The sequence below is a fragment of the Harpegnathos saltator genome, unplaced genomic scaffold (assembly GCF_003227715.2).
Source record: "Harpegnathos saltator strain DR-91 unplaced genomic scaffold, Hsal_v8.6 scaffold71, whole genome shotgun sequence".
Lineage (NCBI taxonomy): Eukaryota > Metazoa > Arthropoda > Insecta > Hymenoptera > Formicidae > Harpegnathos > Harpegnathos saltator.
The window spans coordinates 1,219,162-1,234,607 of record NW_020230549.1 but is presented as its reverse complement, the minus strand read 5'-3'; the positions used below and the strand labels follow the sequence as shown (position 1 = coordinate 1,234,607).

The 15,446-nt window shown below is 54.9% G+C and overlaps 1 protein-coding gene across 6 annotated transcripts in view; it reads right to left on the bottom strand.

The window, feature by feature from the left end:
- Kdm3 (Lysine demethylase 3) overlaps positions 1 to 15,446 on the bottom strand; it is a 311,563-nt gene that overhangs the window by 30,143 nt on the left and 265,974 nt on the right. The window lies entirely within an intron of this gene.

Sequence of the window (15,446 nt, the reverse complement as noted above, 5' to 3'; positions counted from 1 at the left end):
AGAACGCGCTTCGATAATCAAAGCCCATCACAGAAATACTTTGGCACAGAAATAGAAGGAAAAAATAACTGCGACCTCGCCTCGTCGTTGACTGCGCGAGAGGCGAGAGAGCGTCTTCATACATTGCGCGTTCCGCAGCGACGCCTAAACGACAGACGTAATTTATACGCACGTAATTTATACGGCCGTAAAGGAACTCGGCCGCCGGTTCTCTCTCATGCTCCCTCGCACTCACATTCCTTATCGATCTATCTTCGCTCCACGGCCTGGCCGCCTTCGTAAAGCTCGCTGTCGGAAATAGCGGATAGCGTGGTGCGACGAGAGAGAGAGAGAGAGAGAGAGAGAGAGAGAGAGAGAGAACACGAACTGGTGGCACGGAAGGGTTGCAGCCGACCTTCTGAGCGCGTTATCAGCTGCCGCCGTTATCGGATCGCTCGCGGATTCGATCGCACGTTCCAATGCTCGCGATACCGCGCGCGCGTTGAGATCCTTCTTTTTCTCACTTTGGTCATATTTCTCTACCGAAGCTTGCGAAGGAAGGAACGTGTGATTTCGCGCGATCAAGAAAGCAACGATGATGACGACAGTCATCAAGAGCGGCGTACAATAGGCTTTCGCTTCTGCCAAATCGCATCGTTAGATTCGCAATCGAGTTGTTTCGTATTTAATACCAATTGCGCGCCAGCTTGAATAGAAAAGAAGAAAAAGCAAAGAAGAAGGCTAGAGCCTAGAAGAGTAAGCTTCTTCTCCTCGCATCGCGGAGAAATTCGCTCGCCTCGCGTAAATATAACGCGAGACCGTCTGCGCGCGCTCTCTCTCTCTCTCTCTCTCTCTCTCTCTCTCTCTTGCGCGCAACGACGATAATAAAACGCAACGGTTGCCTCGGTATATATCTCGCGACTTTTTCAAGGGGGCGCGGGGAGATAAGCATTCATTAACGCTTGCGCAAGTTATTTATACTGTTACGTGCGCAACGCGCGTGCTTATCTGCGCGCTCGGTCGGCGGACCTTACAATGCACGCGCGATAAATACGTCCGCACGTATCTTTTTCCATTTCGTATCTCTCTCTCTCTCTCTCTTTTCCTCTCTTTCCTTCCTCCTCTCGCTCGTTCCCCTTTATCTCTGCGCGCAGATGTTCGCGCGCGCGAGTGCGCGGAACGTATTCTCGTGTATTCTGACATCGTTCTGAAAAACCAGACTGTCTTGGCTCACGAAGGTATTTCTTTGCCCCTGTTTTGTGATTGTTAAAACCGAGCCGCACGCGAGTAAGAGAGAGAGAGAGAGAGAGAGAGAGAGAGAGAGAGTTTTTGGAACTTTTGGGCCCTACCTGTTTGACCGAATCAACCGGAGTAACACTCGTTTACCTTCTCAAGGCCGCACGCGAGTAAGAGAGAGAGAGAGAGAGAGAGAGAGAGAGAGAGTTTTTTTGGAACTTTTGGGCCCTACCTGTTCGACCGAATCATCAACCGGAGTAACACTCGTTTACCTTCTCAAGGCCGGTTATCGTCCCGCTCAGCTGACGTCACCGTCTGATTTTGTCAAGGTGAAATAATATTTTGCGTGATACTCTGTATACGTTCTCGCAAGAGAAATAAATCTTAATCAGACGAGACAGGGAGTTGAGAGTTGTAAAATTGCGAGGCACTTCAGGATTCCGATTCTGCCTTTCCTCTCGATAATCCCGGGGAGTCTCCGCCTCGCGACAATGTAGGAGGAAAAAGCGATATGTAACTTGACGTCGATTAGCCGGGTTACCGATAATAACGTTACTCAATACTTTCATTCATCGAGTGTCGACGCTCCTCAGCGACAAAACGCGCGCGCGCAGATTGTCCAGGCGGGGCAAAGAAATTAATCGGGGCGCGTCTCGTATTTATTGGCTCGGCATTAAGATTCATAAGCACAAGCGTCGGCGAATCCTCACGGTCAGAGTGTCGAGGAACTGCGTTTTTCAGCGATTTCCGAGGACGCAGCACATCGGGCTGCGGTGTTTGCATTCCGATACTCCGCGACTCGACGCTCACGACCGAGGACACGCTACCCCAAGCGCGTGTATATCACTGCAATTGTGTAAACAACACAGACTTATCTGCCCCGCGGTTCGCCCGACACCGAGCGCGGAATAGGAACGCGATTACGAGCGGCAGCTCGCCCAAGCATTCGCTCGCCAAGTGACTCCGTTTTATCTAACGTTTCGGGCAAATTCGCACGTACGGACGCGGCGAGTATAATCGGAACGACGCGATGAATTTTGCGATTCGGCGAGTCGAGTCGCACGCACTCGGCAACGAGCGCGTCAGGAAAGCACGTAAACGCCGCTGTTCGTGAAAACGAGCTTCAAAATTGCCGCAGCTCCGAGCGAGCGACGACAGAAGCTGGCAAACCTATCTGTCGTCATCACACGCGCGCGCTCGCACGAGCGAAAGTATATCACGTCGCGACGTAATCATCGAGCGAACACGTGGCTCGGTTTAATGAGACATGAATCAAGCTTCAGGAACGTATCCGTCGACGAGCTCGGCGCCTCGACCTTCGAAACGGTAAAGGTCTCGCGCGCGCGCGCACACATCGGCGTGCAATACTTGCGCGCGTCGGTGACAATTATTTCTATCCAATTGTATTATCGTTAAAAGACAGCTGGACGACGACTGAGAGAGATAACGAGCGAGAAAGAATCAGAATGAAACGGTTTCATCGCGCCCAGTCAACTCCGACAATAGCCGCGCAGTTTACCTGACACTTGATCCGCCGATTATGAGGATAATGATAAATGAGAATAATGATAAATGAGGATAATGATCAATATTGTACAAATTAAGAGTGACAAGTCTCGATATGCTCTTCGAACTTGGAACCATCATCAGAGGCGGACGCACTGCTCTCCGAGCGCTGCGAACGCCAGTGTTACGAAACGTTCTGCATAACGCACGCGTTGTTGTCGGTCGCGCAGTCAGCGCGGGGCGGGAAGGGGGGAGGGGAGAGGAGGGAAAGGCAGATCCCGTTGACGCGTTCAAGCGTGCATGCCTGACGAGCGCGCTTCTCGCCCGGAGGAGTCGCCACGATGGCGCGCACAATGCGCGCGCGCGACATAATGCAACTCAGCAGCGAGAGTGGCCGCGGCGGCGAGCGGGGAAGGAGGGAGGGGAGACGAGAGAGACGCGGGGACTTTGCAGGAGAGATCCGCGCCCGAAGAAGCGCGCGCGATGCATTCTCAGAAGGCGTAGCGTGTCGTTACCGGGCCGTTTCTTGCACACCGAAGTAGGCCTGGCCTGGCGCGATAAGATCCTACGCGTCGAATTTTAAGCTGGATTACAGACTTGAGCACGAACTTGAACGCATGAGGCAAGCCGAGGCCGCATGAGCATGCGAGTGCGGACGTTGGTCCGAGGCGAGCGCTGTCGGTCCATCAAAGATGATAATTCGTGGTCGAGTTTGGACGCACTCGAGCACGCGTACGGAAGATGGCCGCACACGACGCGAAAAATTAATTAACAGAACTGCTGACTCCGAACGACCGGAGCAACGTCGAACAGTTGCCTCGACTTGCCTCGTGCGTTCTTCAATTTTCAATCCGAGGCATTCGGTGTGTGGCCTCAGCTTGCCTCGTGCGCGTTGTTCGTGCTGAAATTCTGTATCCAGCTTTAGGCGGGTCCACGCGAGCGAGCCAGGACACGCTCGAGCCCCTCGCGCGCGGCAGAGCCTGTGCGATTCGCGTATTTCGCTCTTGAATAATCCCCTCCCCCCCCCTGAATGAATAATGCGCTCCCGACATTCTCGGATTTCGATCCGACGAGAGTTAAAGCTCGGCCTCGGCTCGCGGCGAGTCGCGTCGACGATAAGGGCGGGCGATAACGTTCACAGACACAACGAGGCTGTTTCTTCTGCAGCACGTAGGAGTGAGAGACGGAGAGACGGGAGGGGGAGAAAGGGACTTCGCGCGCCAGGGGTCAATGTGATTCAAAGAACGCACGGCTCTACTCGGAATGACTGGTTTCTTCGGTGAGGTTAATCGCCAGACGGGAAAGATGGTCGAAGGCCGGTCTGCCCCAGGAATTCCCATCCTTCTCTCTCCCTCCCTCTTCGTCTCTTTCTCGCTCCCGGCAGGATCATCTGCTTGTAAGTCGAGCAGGCCCGGGCGTTGTTATTGGGCCCGACCAGCCCTATCCGGCTTAGTTAATAAACCGGTTCACGGACTGGCAGCAGGATTCTTGCCGCCTGTTGGTCGGCAGGAAGAGCGAGGGAAAGAGGGAGGGAGGGGGGCACAGGTCGACACACGAAAAAATTCGACCACTGAAGGACCGAGTCCCTCCACGGGCAGGTAGTACGGGGAATTTTAAACGCTTCATTGTCTTCCTATGCTTCGCGTGGAACGGGCGTTGTACTTGTAACTCCGCTCGGGCCGAGCGACAAACTTGCGCTGCTCGTTCGCTCGTATCGACGCGTCTCAAACAAACCGCGAATCAACGATGAAGTGGACACACGCGAATTTTGCGACCTTTCCTCGCGAGTTCCTTCGATGCGCGCGCGATTCACCTCGGCGAACATTTGTCGGACTGCTCGCAACGTTACAACGTGGACGTTTTAAAAGCGAAGCTTTCAATCCACATCGTCAAGGACGAGTCTTCTCTCACCGTGTGCTTAATTCGACGATAGTTTTAATAATTCTTCACTGCTGCAGCTGCGATTTTTCTCAACTTCCTATTGAGGAAAGGTAAGATAATCGCGCACAAAAGTGGACGGTCTTTCGACTCACGGAGGGTCATGACTCACATACGATATTTATTACTCTTCAAGTGGCGAGAGATAAATCGTAATCTAAAGCCAACTCGCTTTGTATTCTACTTGACGCGGCGAAAGATATCTCTTACGAGCGAGCGAAAACTGACCTAACCGTGTCAAAGCCGATGACGACGCGCTTTCCCGCTTAGTTCGCCTAAAACTAATGCTTTTTATACAATGTTTACATGCGACGACGATTATTCCTACCTGGCTACAATGCCCGCGGAGATCGAGAAATCCTGTCGGTATTCCAGGAAGAGTCATTGATCGGTTCGCGCGAAATGTTTACAAGCACGGTTTGGAGCGGCGAGACAACGGCCGCGTGTGGTCTCATTGTCATCCAGTTGTCACACGAGGAATTTCAAGGACGAGTAACGAATCGAATCGAATCGTATCGGCTCGGCTCGGCTCGGCTCGGCTCCCCTCGACGTTAGCCTCGCGCAATTGCGTTTGCGATTCATAATAAATATGCAATCGCGTAAATATCGGCGCGGGATGCAACACGACGCGAGACCTCAACTCGGCGGCGGCGTTCAATTAAAGATTAATAGCACTCGCGAGATCGATCAGCCGACGAGGAAGTATAATCGCCACATATATGCGTACGGTCGCTTATCGATCACGAGCGGCGCGATATTTCAATGTCGCTTCGGGCGAGCGGCTCGATTATGCCCGACGTCCGATCGAATCCTCGCGAGACTCATGAATCTTGCAGGACGCCTCGAGGAATCCTCGCGCTCGCGCTCGCGCGCGCGCGACGCCTTCGACCTCTGAATGTTTGATCCAAATTCTAAGACGGTCAAGAACCGATCGCGGAATGGAAAATTAATGAGGAGTCGAGTGCCGAGGTTCGTCGCCTACTCGGAATGACGATAAGACCGACAAACGCGCGTGCGGATAAACCAATCGGACACGCTGAAGGCGAGCTTTTCCTGGCGCAGTAAAAACTCTTCTTGTTACCCTCGGGGGAGGGCAACACTCGGCCCCGGAGTGCACACGTGCGGCACTTGTGCGCTCTTCGTGTGACAGTCCAGAGGGAAGCGCAATGCCGAAGAACGCACCCGCCCGCCCGCATTCGGTATTCCTTCGACGTGGCCGTCGTCCTTGTTCGATCGCCTCTTTACTCCGTCGTGCGAGGTGAACGTATTCAAGAAGTAACGCCGAACGGCGTTAATTCCCTCCCCTCCACCACCCACCCGCCCACGACTAAATCGCTTCGTGCCGCGTTTCGCAATACATTTCGACCATGACGGATACGTACGAATTGCGAACGTGATCTAGAATTTTAGAGCGACTGCGTACACACCCGACCCGATTTCGCTGCTGATCGTAAATTGCAATTTGCTCTTGAAACTTCATTTCCGCCCCCTCCTCGTCCCTCCTTCTCCGCCGGTCGCCTCGCAAAAAACGTCTTTTACGCGAGGGTTGTAATCCACGATCCGCGATCTCAAAGTGTACACAAGCAGTGTCCGCGAACAACGCGAACCGACGAATCTCCGAAGAAGGATCTACCGAGAGCTCAACGTAGACTCGAGAACGTCGCGCATAGAAATGGTAAACGGAGTAGAACACGGCTTGTGTGTGTGTGCGCGCGTACGCGAAGACGCGATTTTCTATTCTGCGATGTAAATTTGAGCGGTGCGACGAGCAACAAGCGAGCGGACGTAAAAGTGTACAGAGAGCGCGACAGGATTCGCAAGGTAAATTCACAACAGACGCGTAAATGGAGCCGTCGGCGACCTTCGTCGAGGCGATTTTCAATCCCGGTAAATCATCTTGAGAGCGCGCGCGCGCCATGAATAAGAGATAATAACGAGTTGGAAAAAGGAAAGAGAAAAATCGCTGACGCGAGAAGGCGGCGCGAGGATCGGCGGTATTTCGTTGCGCAACGCGACGGCGAAGGCGAGAGATTTCAATCGCCTACGATTACGGCCGCACGTGCGCGCGCTGCCTTCTCGCCGCTGCGTTCGCTCGTTTGTTCGCGCACGCACACTCTGAGAACGCTCGGCCGATCGGCATACTATCGATACGATTTCCCCTCGATCGGCGATAAACGATTTTTCGCGCAGGCCGAGGTCAAGCCGACCGCGCGGATCTCACGCGCGCCAAGGTAACGGCGCGCGCGCTCGCGCGATAATGAATATGAATGACGAACGCTCGATTAACCGCATTAACGACCGTCCGGGAAATCTTCTTTCGTCTCGAGCCGCTCCTCCGAGCGACGCGACCCACTTTGCGCGATGCGCTCTCCAGCGCGGAGACACGTCATGAAAATCGTCGAGTCTCAAAGTCGCGGGAACGTCAAGAGGAGTTTTTGTCTGTCGCGATATGCCGATGCCGCGCGATCGCTTCGTCGTCTGGAATTTTCCTCGAAAAGGCGCGTCGAGTGAAAATAATTTCAAACAGCGCAACTGCCAGTGTGCCTCTCCCTCAATCCCCCTCTCTCTCTCTCTCTCTCCCCCGCTCTCTTTCTCTCGGCAGGCATCGATGGGCAAGTTGGTTGTTTCAGCGGGAAAGCGCATAAAATAATTCCGCGATACGCACGCACGAGAAAACTCGTTAGCCGGCACGCACGAGAAAACTCCTCTCCCTCTCTCTCTCTCTCTCTCTCTCTCTCTCTCTCTCTTTCTCCCCTGGCTCTTCCGCGCGGTGCTCGTTCCGTTGCGCGTCGGCTTCGCCGTACGATCGCGCGCCGCAAATTAGCGCTTGCATTCCTACGCTTTCTGCACCCGCCGCCGTGATTACTGTGTGATTTCTACGTGACGTAATTCCACCGGCCGGTAAATATAGATAGAAAAGAGAGGGAGAGAGAGAGAGAGAGAGAGGAGAGAGAGAGGGGGGGAGGAGAGGCAGAAGATAAGACAGACACACACACACACACACACATGCACATACACAGCGAGGTGGGTCAGATAGCCAGATAGAGGTGCAGCAGGAGGGCGGAGGCGCGATCGAGACGAAACGAGGTTCGCGCACACGTGTGGCACTTTCCTCGACGCGCGTGTGTGCGCGCGGCGCCGTGCACATGCACGTGGTGTGCACGCGAGACGTCGGCCAATGCATCATTTAGATAGCGAATATAGGTATATACCGCGGAGAAACGGGGGAGGAGAAAAAGAGAGAAAGAGAGAGAGGCAGGGAGGAATAGATATCGCCTCGGCGTAACGGGCGCGCGCGTCTATCTATCGGGTGACGCAGCAGGCGGACAGAAACGGCCACGTAGCCGCGACGTCTTTCGCGGCGGTTGCCGCACGTGGGAACAATACGATCGCTCCGTGGGATAATTTATCACGCATTTACATCGCTGTCGACCGCGGGTCGTAAATCACAGCAGTTCTCGCGCTGTAAAGTAATAATACATCCGCGCGATGTCGATGACGAAGACCAGGGGGCGGGGGGAGAGAGAGAGAGAGAGAGAGAGCAAGCCCCAGCGCAGTGCTTCTCTCTCGCTGAGTAATGAGAAGCAGAAGAAGAAAAAAAGGCGAGCGCGGCCTTGATCGAGAGACGCGGTCGCGCCCGTCTGTCGTTTCTGGATCGTGCGCATACTTTGGCTTCGCGGCGGACGATCGGGGAGAAAGTGCGAGAATTTCGAATAATCAGACGCGTGTTGAGAAACGCGCCTCGGGGGAGGGGAGCAGGGGGGTTACCACATGTTTTCAGTTAATTACTCACGTACGACCCCCCTCCTTCTCGCCCCTTTCTGGATGGACTCCACAGATTAGATGCACACGCGAGCGCGCGATCCGCGTTATTTTGTATACGCGAGTACCAGAGACGCGTATCATCCGCGTGGGTCTCGCGGAACGAGACCCATAATCCCCCCCTCGTGTCACATTTGTGAGACATTGCGACTACGGGTAGTCACGAGTATCTCACGCGACCAGAAGGAAACACACAGAGATCTCACCTCTCCGCCGTCTCGCTCGGACTGAAAGAGCTCGGCGTGGTTCGACGCACGCACGCACGCACGACCAGTGGCGGTGGCGATAAAGCGCGACGAAACGGCTCTCCCGAGCGAGCACTCAACTTTCGTTTTCGTCGTCTTATTGGCACACGCGGTCTCGAAATAACCGCGCGCGCGAAAGGAAGTGCGACGCGCGCTCGCGCGCGATTGTAATTTCAATGAAGCCGAGACACACGGCGGGCGCGACGACGATGCCGCGTCATCGCGCGGCCGAGAGAGCAGCGGACGCCGACCGAGACTTTTGTTTCGCTCGGCGCGGCGCGCCGCGTCGCCGCCGAATAGCCACTTTGAATGAACGCCGTGTGCCGCGCGCGCGCGCGCGCTCGCAACATTTACGACGCCACGCCGCCCGGCGAAACTGGTCCCCGCGAGTGCGACGCGATCGCCGGTGGAACTCTACGCGCTGCTCTATAGAAAGCCCCGCGCACCCCCCCGCCGCCGCCGTCGCCGCCATCGAGCCTGCTCTCTCGGTAAATGTCACTAACCTTATGAAACCCTTCTACCGACCCGCAGGAGCACCTGCTGCCGCTCCGCTCGAAATGTGTGCGTTAATGGCCGCCGCGAATGACGTCTCGTCATATTTATGTCGCGACCTCGAACGCGCGAAATGTCACCTCGCGATTACCTCGGGGACAACGGGCGAAGCCCGCGCCTCGTGGGCTTCGATTGCGCGCACCGCGGAAATGAAGTGTCGTCGCTGAGCGCTCGCGCAATCTCCCCTACTTTTCGCACTGGAGCAACTGCTCGCGCGGTGCACTCTGTGCGCCACGGCTCTTCGTCGCCGGCGACGTTTCGCTCAAGGCAGATATACGCGGGCGTATCGCGAGCAAATGTATTAAGTGTATTTGACTAAATGCAATCTAATCTCTGGTGAGAGAGAGAGAGAGAGAGAGAGAGAGAGAGCTCCATAGAGAGCGATAAGATACGGCCAAGGTAAACATTTGACATCCTTCAATCAGACGGCGATTTACGTATTAACCGAGCGCTCGATGTCTCTCTCTCTCTCTCTCTCTCTCTCTTTCTCGTGCCGTTAGCTGTTTCCTCGAACGCGGTATCTTCAAACAGACGAATGTAACACACAAGAATGAACGCACTCGCGAGCACGTACGCGATAATGATCCGTAAAGGCTCTTGGAGGAAAAAAGGAACGAGCCAAACACGCGCGAGAATGCGCGTGCTGACTGCGGCCGGCACAATTGGCGCGAAACGCAGGCGGAATACGCGGAGCGAAATCAACGGTCAGGCTTCGACGCGTGCTCGACGTCTGCGAAATTGCTCGTGCAGAAAGCGGCGTGCCAAAAAGCCGTCTCACCGCCGCGTTCTATTTTCGGGCCGGAGCGCGAGATTCGGACGCAAAACGAGACTGCTCGGTGGTGTTGGGTGATATTACGTGACGTGTAATTCGGACGGCGGCGCGGTGGTCAGCGCGTTGCAAAATCTTGCGCGACAAAGTCTCTCTCTCTCTCTCTCTCTCTCTCTCTCTCTCTCTCTCTCTCTCTCCCGGGATTTAGGAGGGAGCAGCTGCCGCGAGAAAGGACCTCTCCTCGAGAGCACTTCGCCGCCAATCACGCTCGATTCGGCACATTTGCAACGCTTTTCCGTCCGGCGAGACTCATGTGTCGCTTGTCGCGCAATGTCGTGTGTAAAATTCGCCCGGCAAATTGCGATTTATGGATTACGACGTGACGATTACGTGACGCGACTCGCCTCGCGCGATGCGCAATGTGAGCAAAACTCTCGCGCGGAGACGCGCGAGAGATTTTACCTCTCCGGAAGGAGAGAACGTCTGTGTCTCTACCGCCGCTCTAACGGCGTATCGAGTGAACCGGAATATTTTTAGCTGATGAATGGGAATTACCGGCGGGCTATCGTGTTACTACCGGGCGCGGACTCGACGTTGCGCTTGAATTTCTTCCAAAAGCCGAGACGCGTATCTCGCGATGTTTACAGTGGGCAGTAGAAATCGCGCGAAATAATGATCGCCGCACGGTGAATGCCCCTTGTAAACTGCCGCAGCTGGCTCGCTCGAAAATTATTTACGTAGTCTATCTAGAGTTGAAAGAGAGAGAGAGAGAGAGAGAGAGAGAGACAGACGGAAAGCGAGCGAGCGAACGCGCGAGGGAAAAGGAGAGAGAGAGAGAGGAGGAGGAGGAGGAGGATTCTCCGTCGATTTAATCCGGCCCGAGGAAGTTTCGCGTCGAGGAATAATGTTTTTACGATCGGTCGAACAACGCGGTGCGCAGAAGAAAGGCCGGGAAATGAACGACGGGCGCGCTTTGCACTACGCAAAGCGAGGGATGCGCGCGCGGGCGCGCATGTGTGTGAGTGAGAGAGGGAGAGAGTGTGGAAGACATCGCATCGCCGGCATCGAAGCGGAAAGCTAAGGGGCGATCAATAAATCCGTGAGGGAAACCCAGGCACGAAAGGTCGAATGCTCGCGCGAGGGCGGTTTCCGAGGGGTTGATACGGTCGATCGATCCGAAGGGTGCTTTTCGGGACACTCGGAATAACGGCTTGACGGCGAGGGGCCTCGAAATCGCATAATCGCCCGCGTGTTCGCCGAAGACTCGCGTCGTGATATTATTGCCGTGCGTGCGTGTAATCCGTGCGCTTAACGACATTCGTCGGCGTTCTTATTATATAAGACGTAAGTTTGCGATAATAACGCCCGTCAAGTACCCTTCCATTATCGGAGGAGACACACCGCGGTGGAATTGTGTTAATCCACCGCTATTATCGTGAGATACCGTCTCTGATGGTTACGACAAACTTTTTTCTTTTCTCGCGGCAAAATGCAGACGTCGACGCAAGAGGAAGAAGCGTCAAGGAGCGACACGCGATTCGTCTCGCTCTGGAAATATGTGATCCTGTGCGCGATGAGAGAAACAGACAGACAGACAGAGAGAGAGAGAAGGAAAAAGAGAGCGCGTCTTATATAAATCGCACATTTATATCGGAGAAATAAAATCGCGCAGAGTCCCCGGGGCGGGGGGGGGGGGGGACGGTCGGGAATGTCCGTGACCCGAGTATCGGAAATCCGCGATTCAAGTTGCGAGAGTTCGTGTGGGACGATCCCGAAGCGTAGCGAAACTTTAAATTTGGAACGTCCTTGCGCGCGGACGCGGCGGCGGCTTGGGAGCTAGAGTGAGGAGGGGAGCGCGAAATCGATCTCGAGGACACTTAAGGGCTGACAGAAGAGTACACCCGTTATTTTCGGATGCAACTCGAGGGTAACCCGAGCGGACTCGTTACGCGTAACGAGCGTCAGCTCCGAGGAGCTCGCGTAACGAGGAATTAATCTCCCGAGCTTCATGTACAACGCGTTTCCGCTGCATAATCGAACGCATAATCCGGCGCAGGAATAGTGTATTTCCGCGCTTCAGCAGCCTCGAGAAGACGCCTCGAGTGTGTATTCACGGCGGAAAGAAGAGGGAGAGACAAAGCACGGCTCGCGCGAAAGAGGTCTTTACGAACTGTAAATGTGCGCAAGACGCGCCCCGCTCTCATTAGCGGCGAGCATCCTTTAATGGAATTCGCCGGGAATAATAAACCGGCGGGCAATAATCAAGTCCGAGGCACAAGAGCCGCGGATATTACCGCTCCCGCAATATATTACAAATGAATTATTAATAATAATTCACGACGCTCGTAATCCGCGACGTACAATCGAACGAGACGTTTGCAAAGCGTGAATAAACGAGACATCATTAGCCGTAAACCCCGCGCGCTTTGACGTATCCACTCGCGGGATACCCGTCGTCGAAGAATCATCGTTCGCACTGAGGAGGAGGAGGAGGAGGAAAAGGAGGAGACCGCCGAGAGCTTCGACCGCTTTCAATCAAGTTCGTGTCGCATCCGATGCCGAGACGAGGACGTCACGTGCGCGCTATCTCGCTTCTCCCTGGCTGGTCCTCTGGATTGCTTTGGAAGAGAGTCAACGAGCGCCTCTCTATCTCGCGCGAAAGAGCCGGTATTCTCTCTCTCTCTCTCTCTCACTCATTCTCGCAGTCGCGTATTCTTCTCGAAATATAATTAGCGGCGCGGGCAGGAGGCGGAGGCGACGCGGTGGCAGAGGCGGTAAATCACTCGGCGCGAGTGGAGATCAAGGGAACGACCAACAGCCGGGGGCTCCACCGGGTTACCGAACTCGTTCGGAAATTACACGGCGGAAATTACAGGCGAGCCTCGCTCCTCTCTCTCTCTCTCTCTCTCTCTCTCTCTCTCTCTCTCTCTCTCTCTCTCTCTCTCTCTCTCTCTCTCTGGCCCGCTCTGGCAGCCGCCGATGCGACGCGACGCCACCGACAACCACTACGACTACGACGACTACGACGACGACGACGACGACGACGACGACGACGACGACGACGACGACGACGACGACGACGACGACGACGACGACGACGACGACGACGACGACGACGACGACGGCAGCGGTGGCAACGGGTAGGCAGGCTTTAAAAATAGTCGCGCGATCGCTTCTAAGTCAGTCGGCTTTACGAAACCGCGTGGAACGGGCATGGCTTCCGGGAAGCCGACTCCTCCGAGGCTCACGCTAATGCCAGATTTCTAGATGGAAGACCGGCGAGAAAGGCGCGTTGCACGAAATCGTGCCACCGAAAAGCGAGAGTGCCCCCGCGTTCGTCGGCGAACCGCATCGCCGAGTTTACACGTGTGCGCCCGCATGATTATTTATTGACTTATTTACGGGGAAGAGGAAGGAGAGACAAGAGGAAAGGAAAGTCCCACGACTCCTGCGCTCTCTCGTTATCAGAGAACGCGCGAAGCGAGCGACGAAGCGCCGACTATTCGTGCTTACGTCGTCGCAGTTACAGTGCGCGCTAATCGAAATCCGATATTTGTGTCATCCTTCCTGCAGGGAATGTCGTAAGACATTCCGATAACGCTATCGCGAATGAAATTTTCACTCATTATCGTCAACGAGCTTGCTCGCCGTTGCGAAGCGCGTCGAGAGCGCATCGTGACGTCAACGGACGCGAACCGCGAGCGACTCGATGTCCGCTGCGAAAGGTCGTCGCTGATCTCCTGGGGTCGTAATCTAGAGAGACTGAGAGAGAGAGAGAGAGAGAGAGAGATTGAGATTCGCTCTCCTCTTGTCTCCGTGTCGCGTAGTCGCACAGCGCGATGTATCGCGTTTCCATAAACAAGTCGCCGTTTATAACTCCCACCGACAGATTCGCGAGTCTCTTTTGTCTCCGAGAAGCCCGGCGCGTCCGCGAATAAACCAGTCTTTCACTCGTCCGCCCTCTTAACGCGCCGCCGCCGCCGCCTCCTTCTCGGCCCCCGTTTCCCCGCCGGCCGAGATTTCCGTAAACATGCACTTGGCACCCGTCCAGTCGCAGAATGGAACGCATTATGCGAGGAACTGCAACGGTCTCGGAACGTGGCACTGTTCTCTTCTGCGCGTTTCGAGCGTGCGGCGGAATTAATTGGCCGACTGGCTGGGCTGGGGGTGAGCGAGCGGGGTCGATAGGCGATAGATAGATTCATCGCGCAAGTGCACCGCGCGCGAATGTTTATTCTCGCGGCCTCGCCCGTTTTGACAACAACTTAATCGTCGCGCAGCCCGGCGGCACAGGATTTTAGCCCGAAGAATTCGCGCTGCGCGCGGTCGCGTGCGCCGACGATAAAGATTCGTCGATAAGCGGCTTGCGTAAGTGGGACGCGCGAGCTTTTACTCGCGTCGACGATATCGCTCGCGAAGGAATTTGGAGTTGGCGCAGTTGCTTTATCGCGTCGCGAAGGAAGGAGAGATAAAAGCAGCCGCCGCCGCGCATTCGACGCAAGCACGGCAGCGGTGCTTGCGTCGTCGCGGCGGATCATCGAGGGCGTAATTCGATTCGATTCACGCCCAAGTGGGAAATTCACGCGCGCGATATTTACCTTCACGGGCGCGTTAAATCTGATCGAGAGAAAAAAGAGAGAAAGGAGAGAGTGTTCATGTCATTTAGCGCGAGGATATGTACATTCGCGTGGCACGTGAGTTTTCTCGCATAAATATAGATCGGTTTAATCAAACGCTAATTAAATAACGCTGGATTTTACGCGCAAAAACAACACGTCATACGAATCGCAAACACACACGTGCGCGTGCGTGCGGATTTGCATTCGCGTTATTCGCAGTGCGACCGGTTTTGTATTTTTGGTTATCGCGCAGAAATGCAGGACGACACGTCCTGCCGAGCCAATTTGCGGATTAATATGTCCCGAGCATGACATGTGACATGGCGCGACGGATTCTTTATTATCACACGCGACTCGTTTGACCACGCAAATCACTTGCGTAAGAAGCAAGCAGGCGTCCGAAATAGACGAGCCGAGAAATTCGCGCGGTCTAACCGAGCGGAAGGTCGTCGCGGGTTGATGAACGTCTCCTTCAGAGCCGTCCCCGGGGGAATTTCACGACGGAGAATTCCGCGAATTCGGAGAAGCTAAAGTCGCGCGCAAACTCGATGAATATTGTAACAGCAGTAACATCCGACAACCACCGTCGTCGTCGCGATTCTTGACGGAGGCAAGAGGAGTCGCGGCGGCGCTCTCTCGTCTCTGTCACATCCGCGCTTCCGTCGAAGCGACTTATTTCTCGCGCGATATTCGCGAGATTAGACTTTCCTTACTTGGCTCTCTGCATGACGCTGACGCTCGATGCCGGTTTAAGTACCGAAAATAAACTCGTTACGAAGC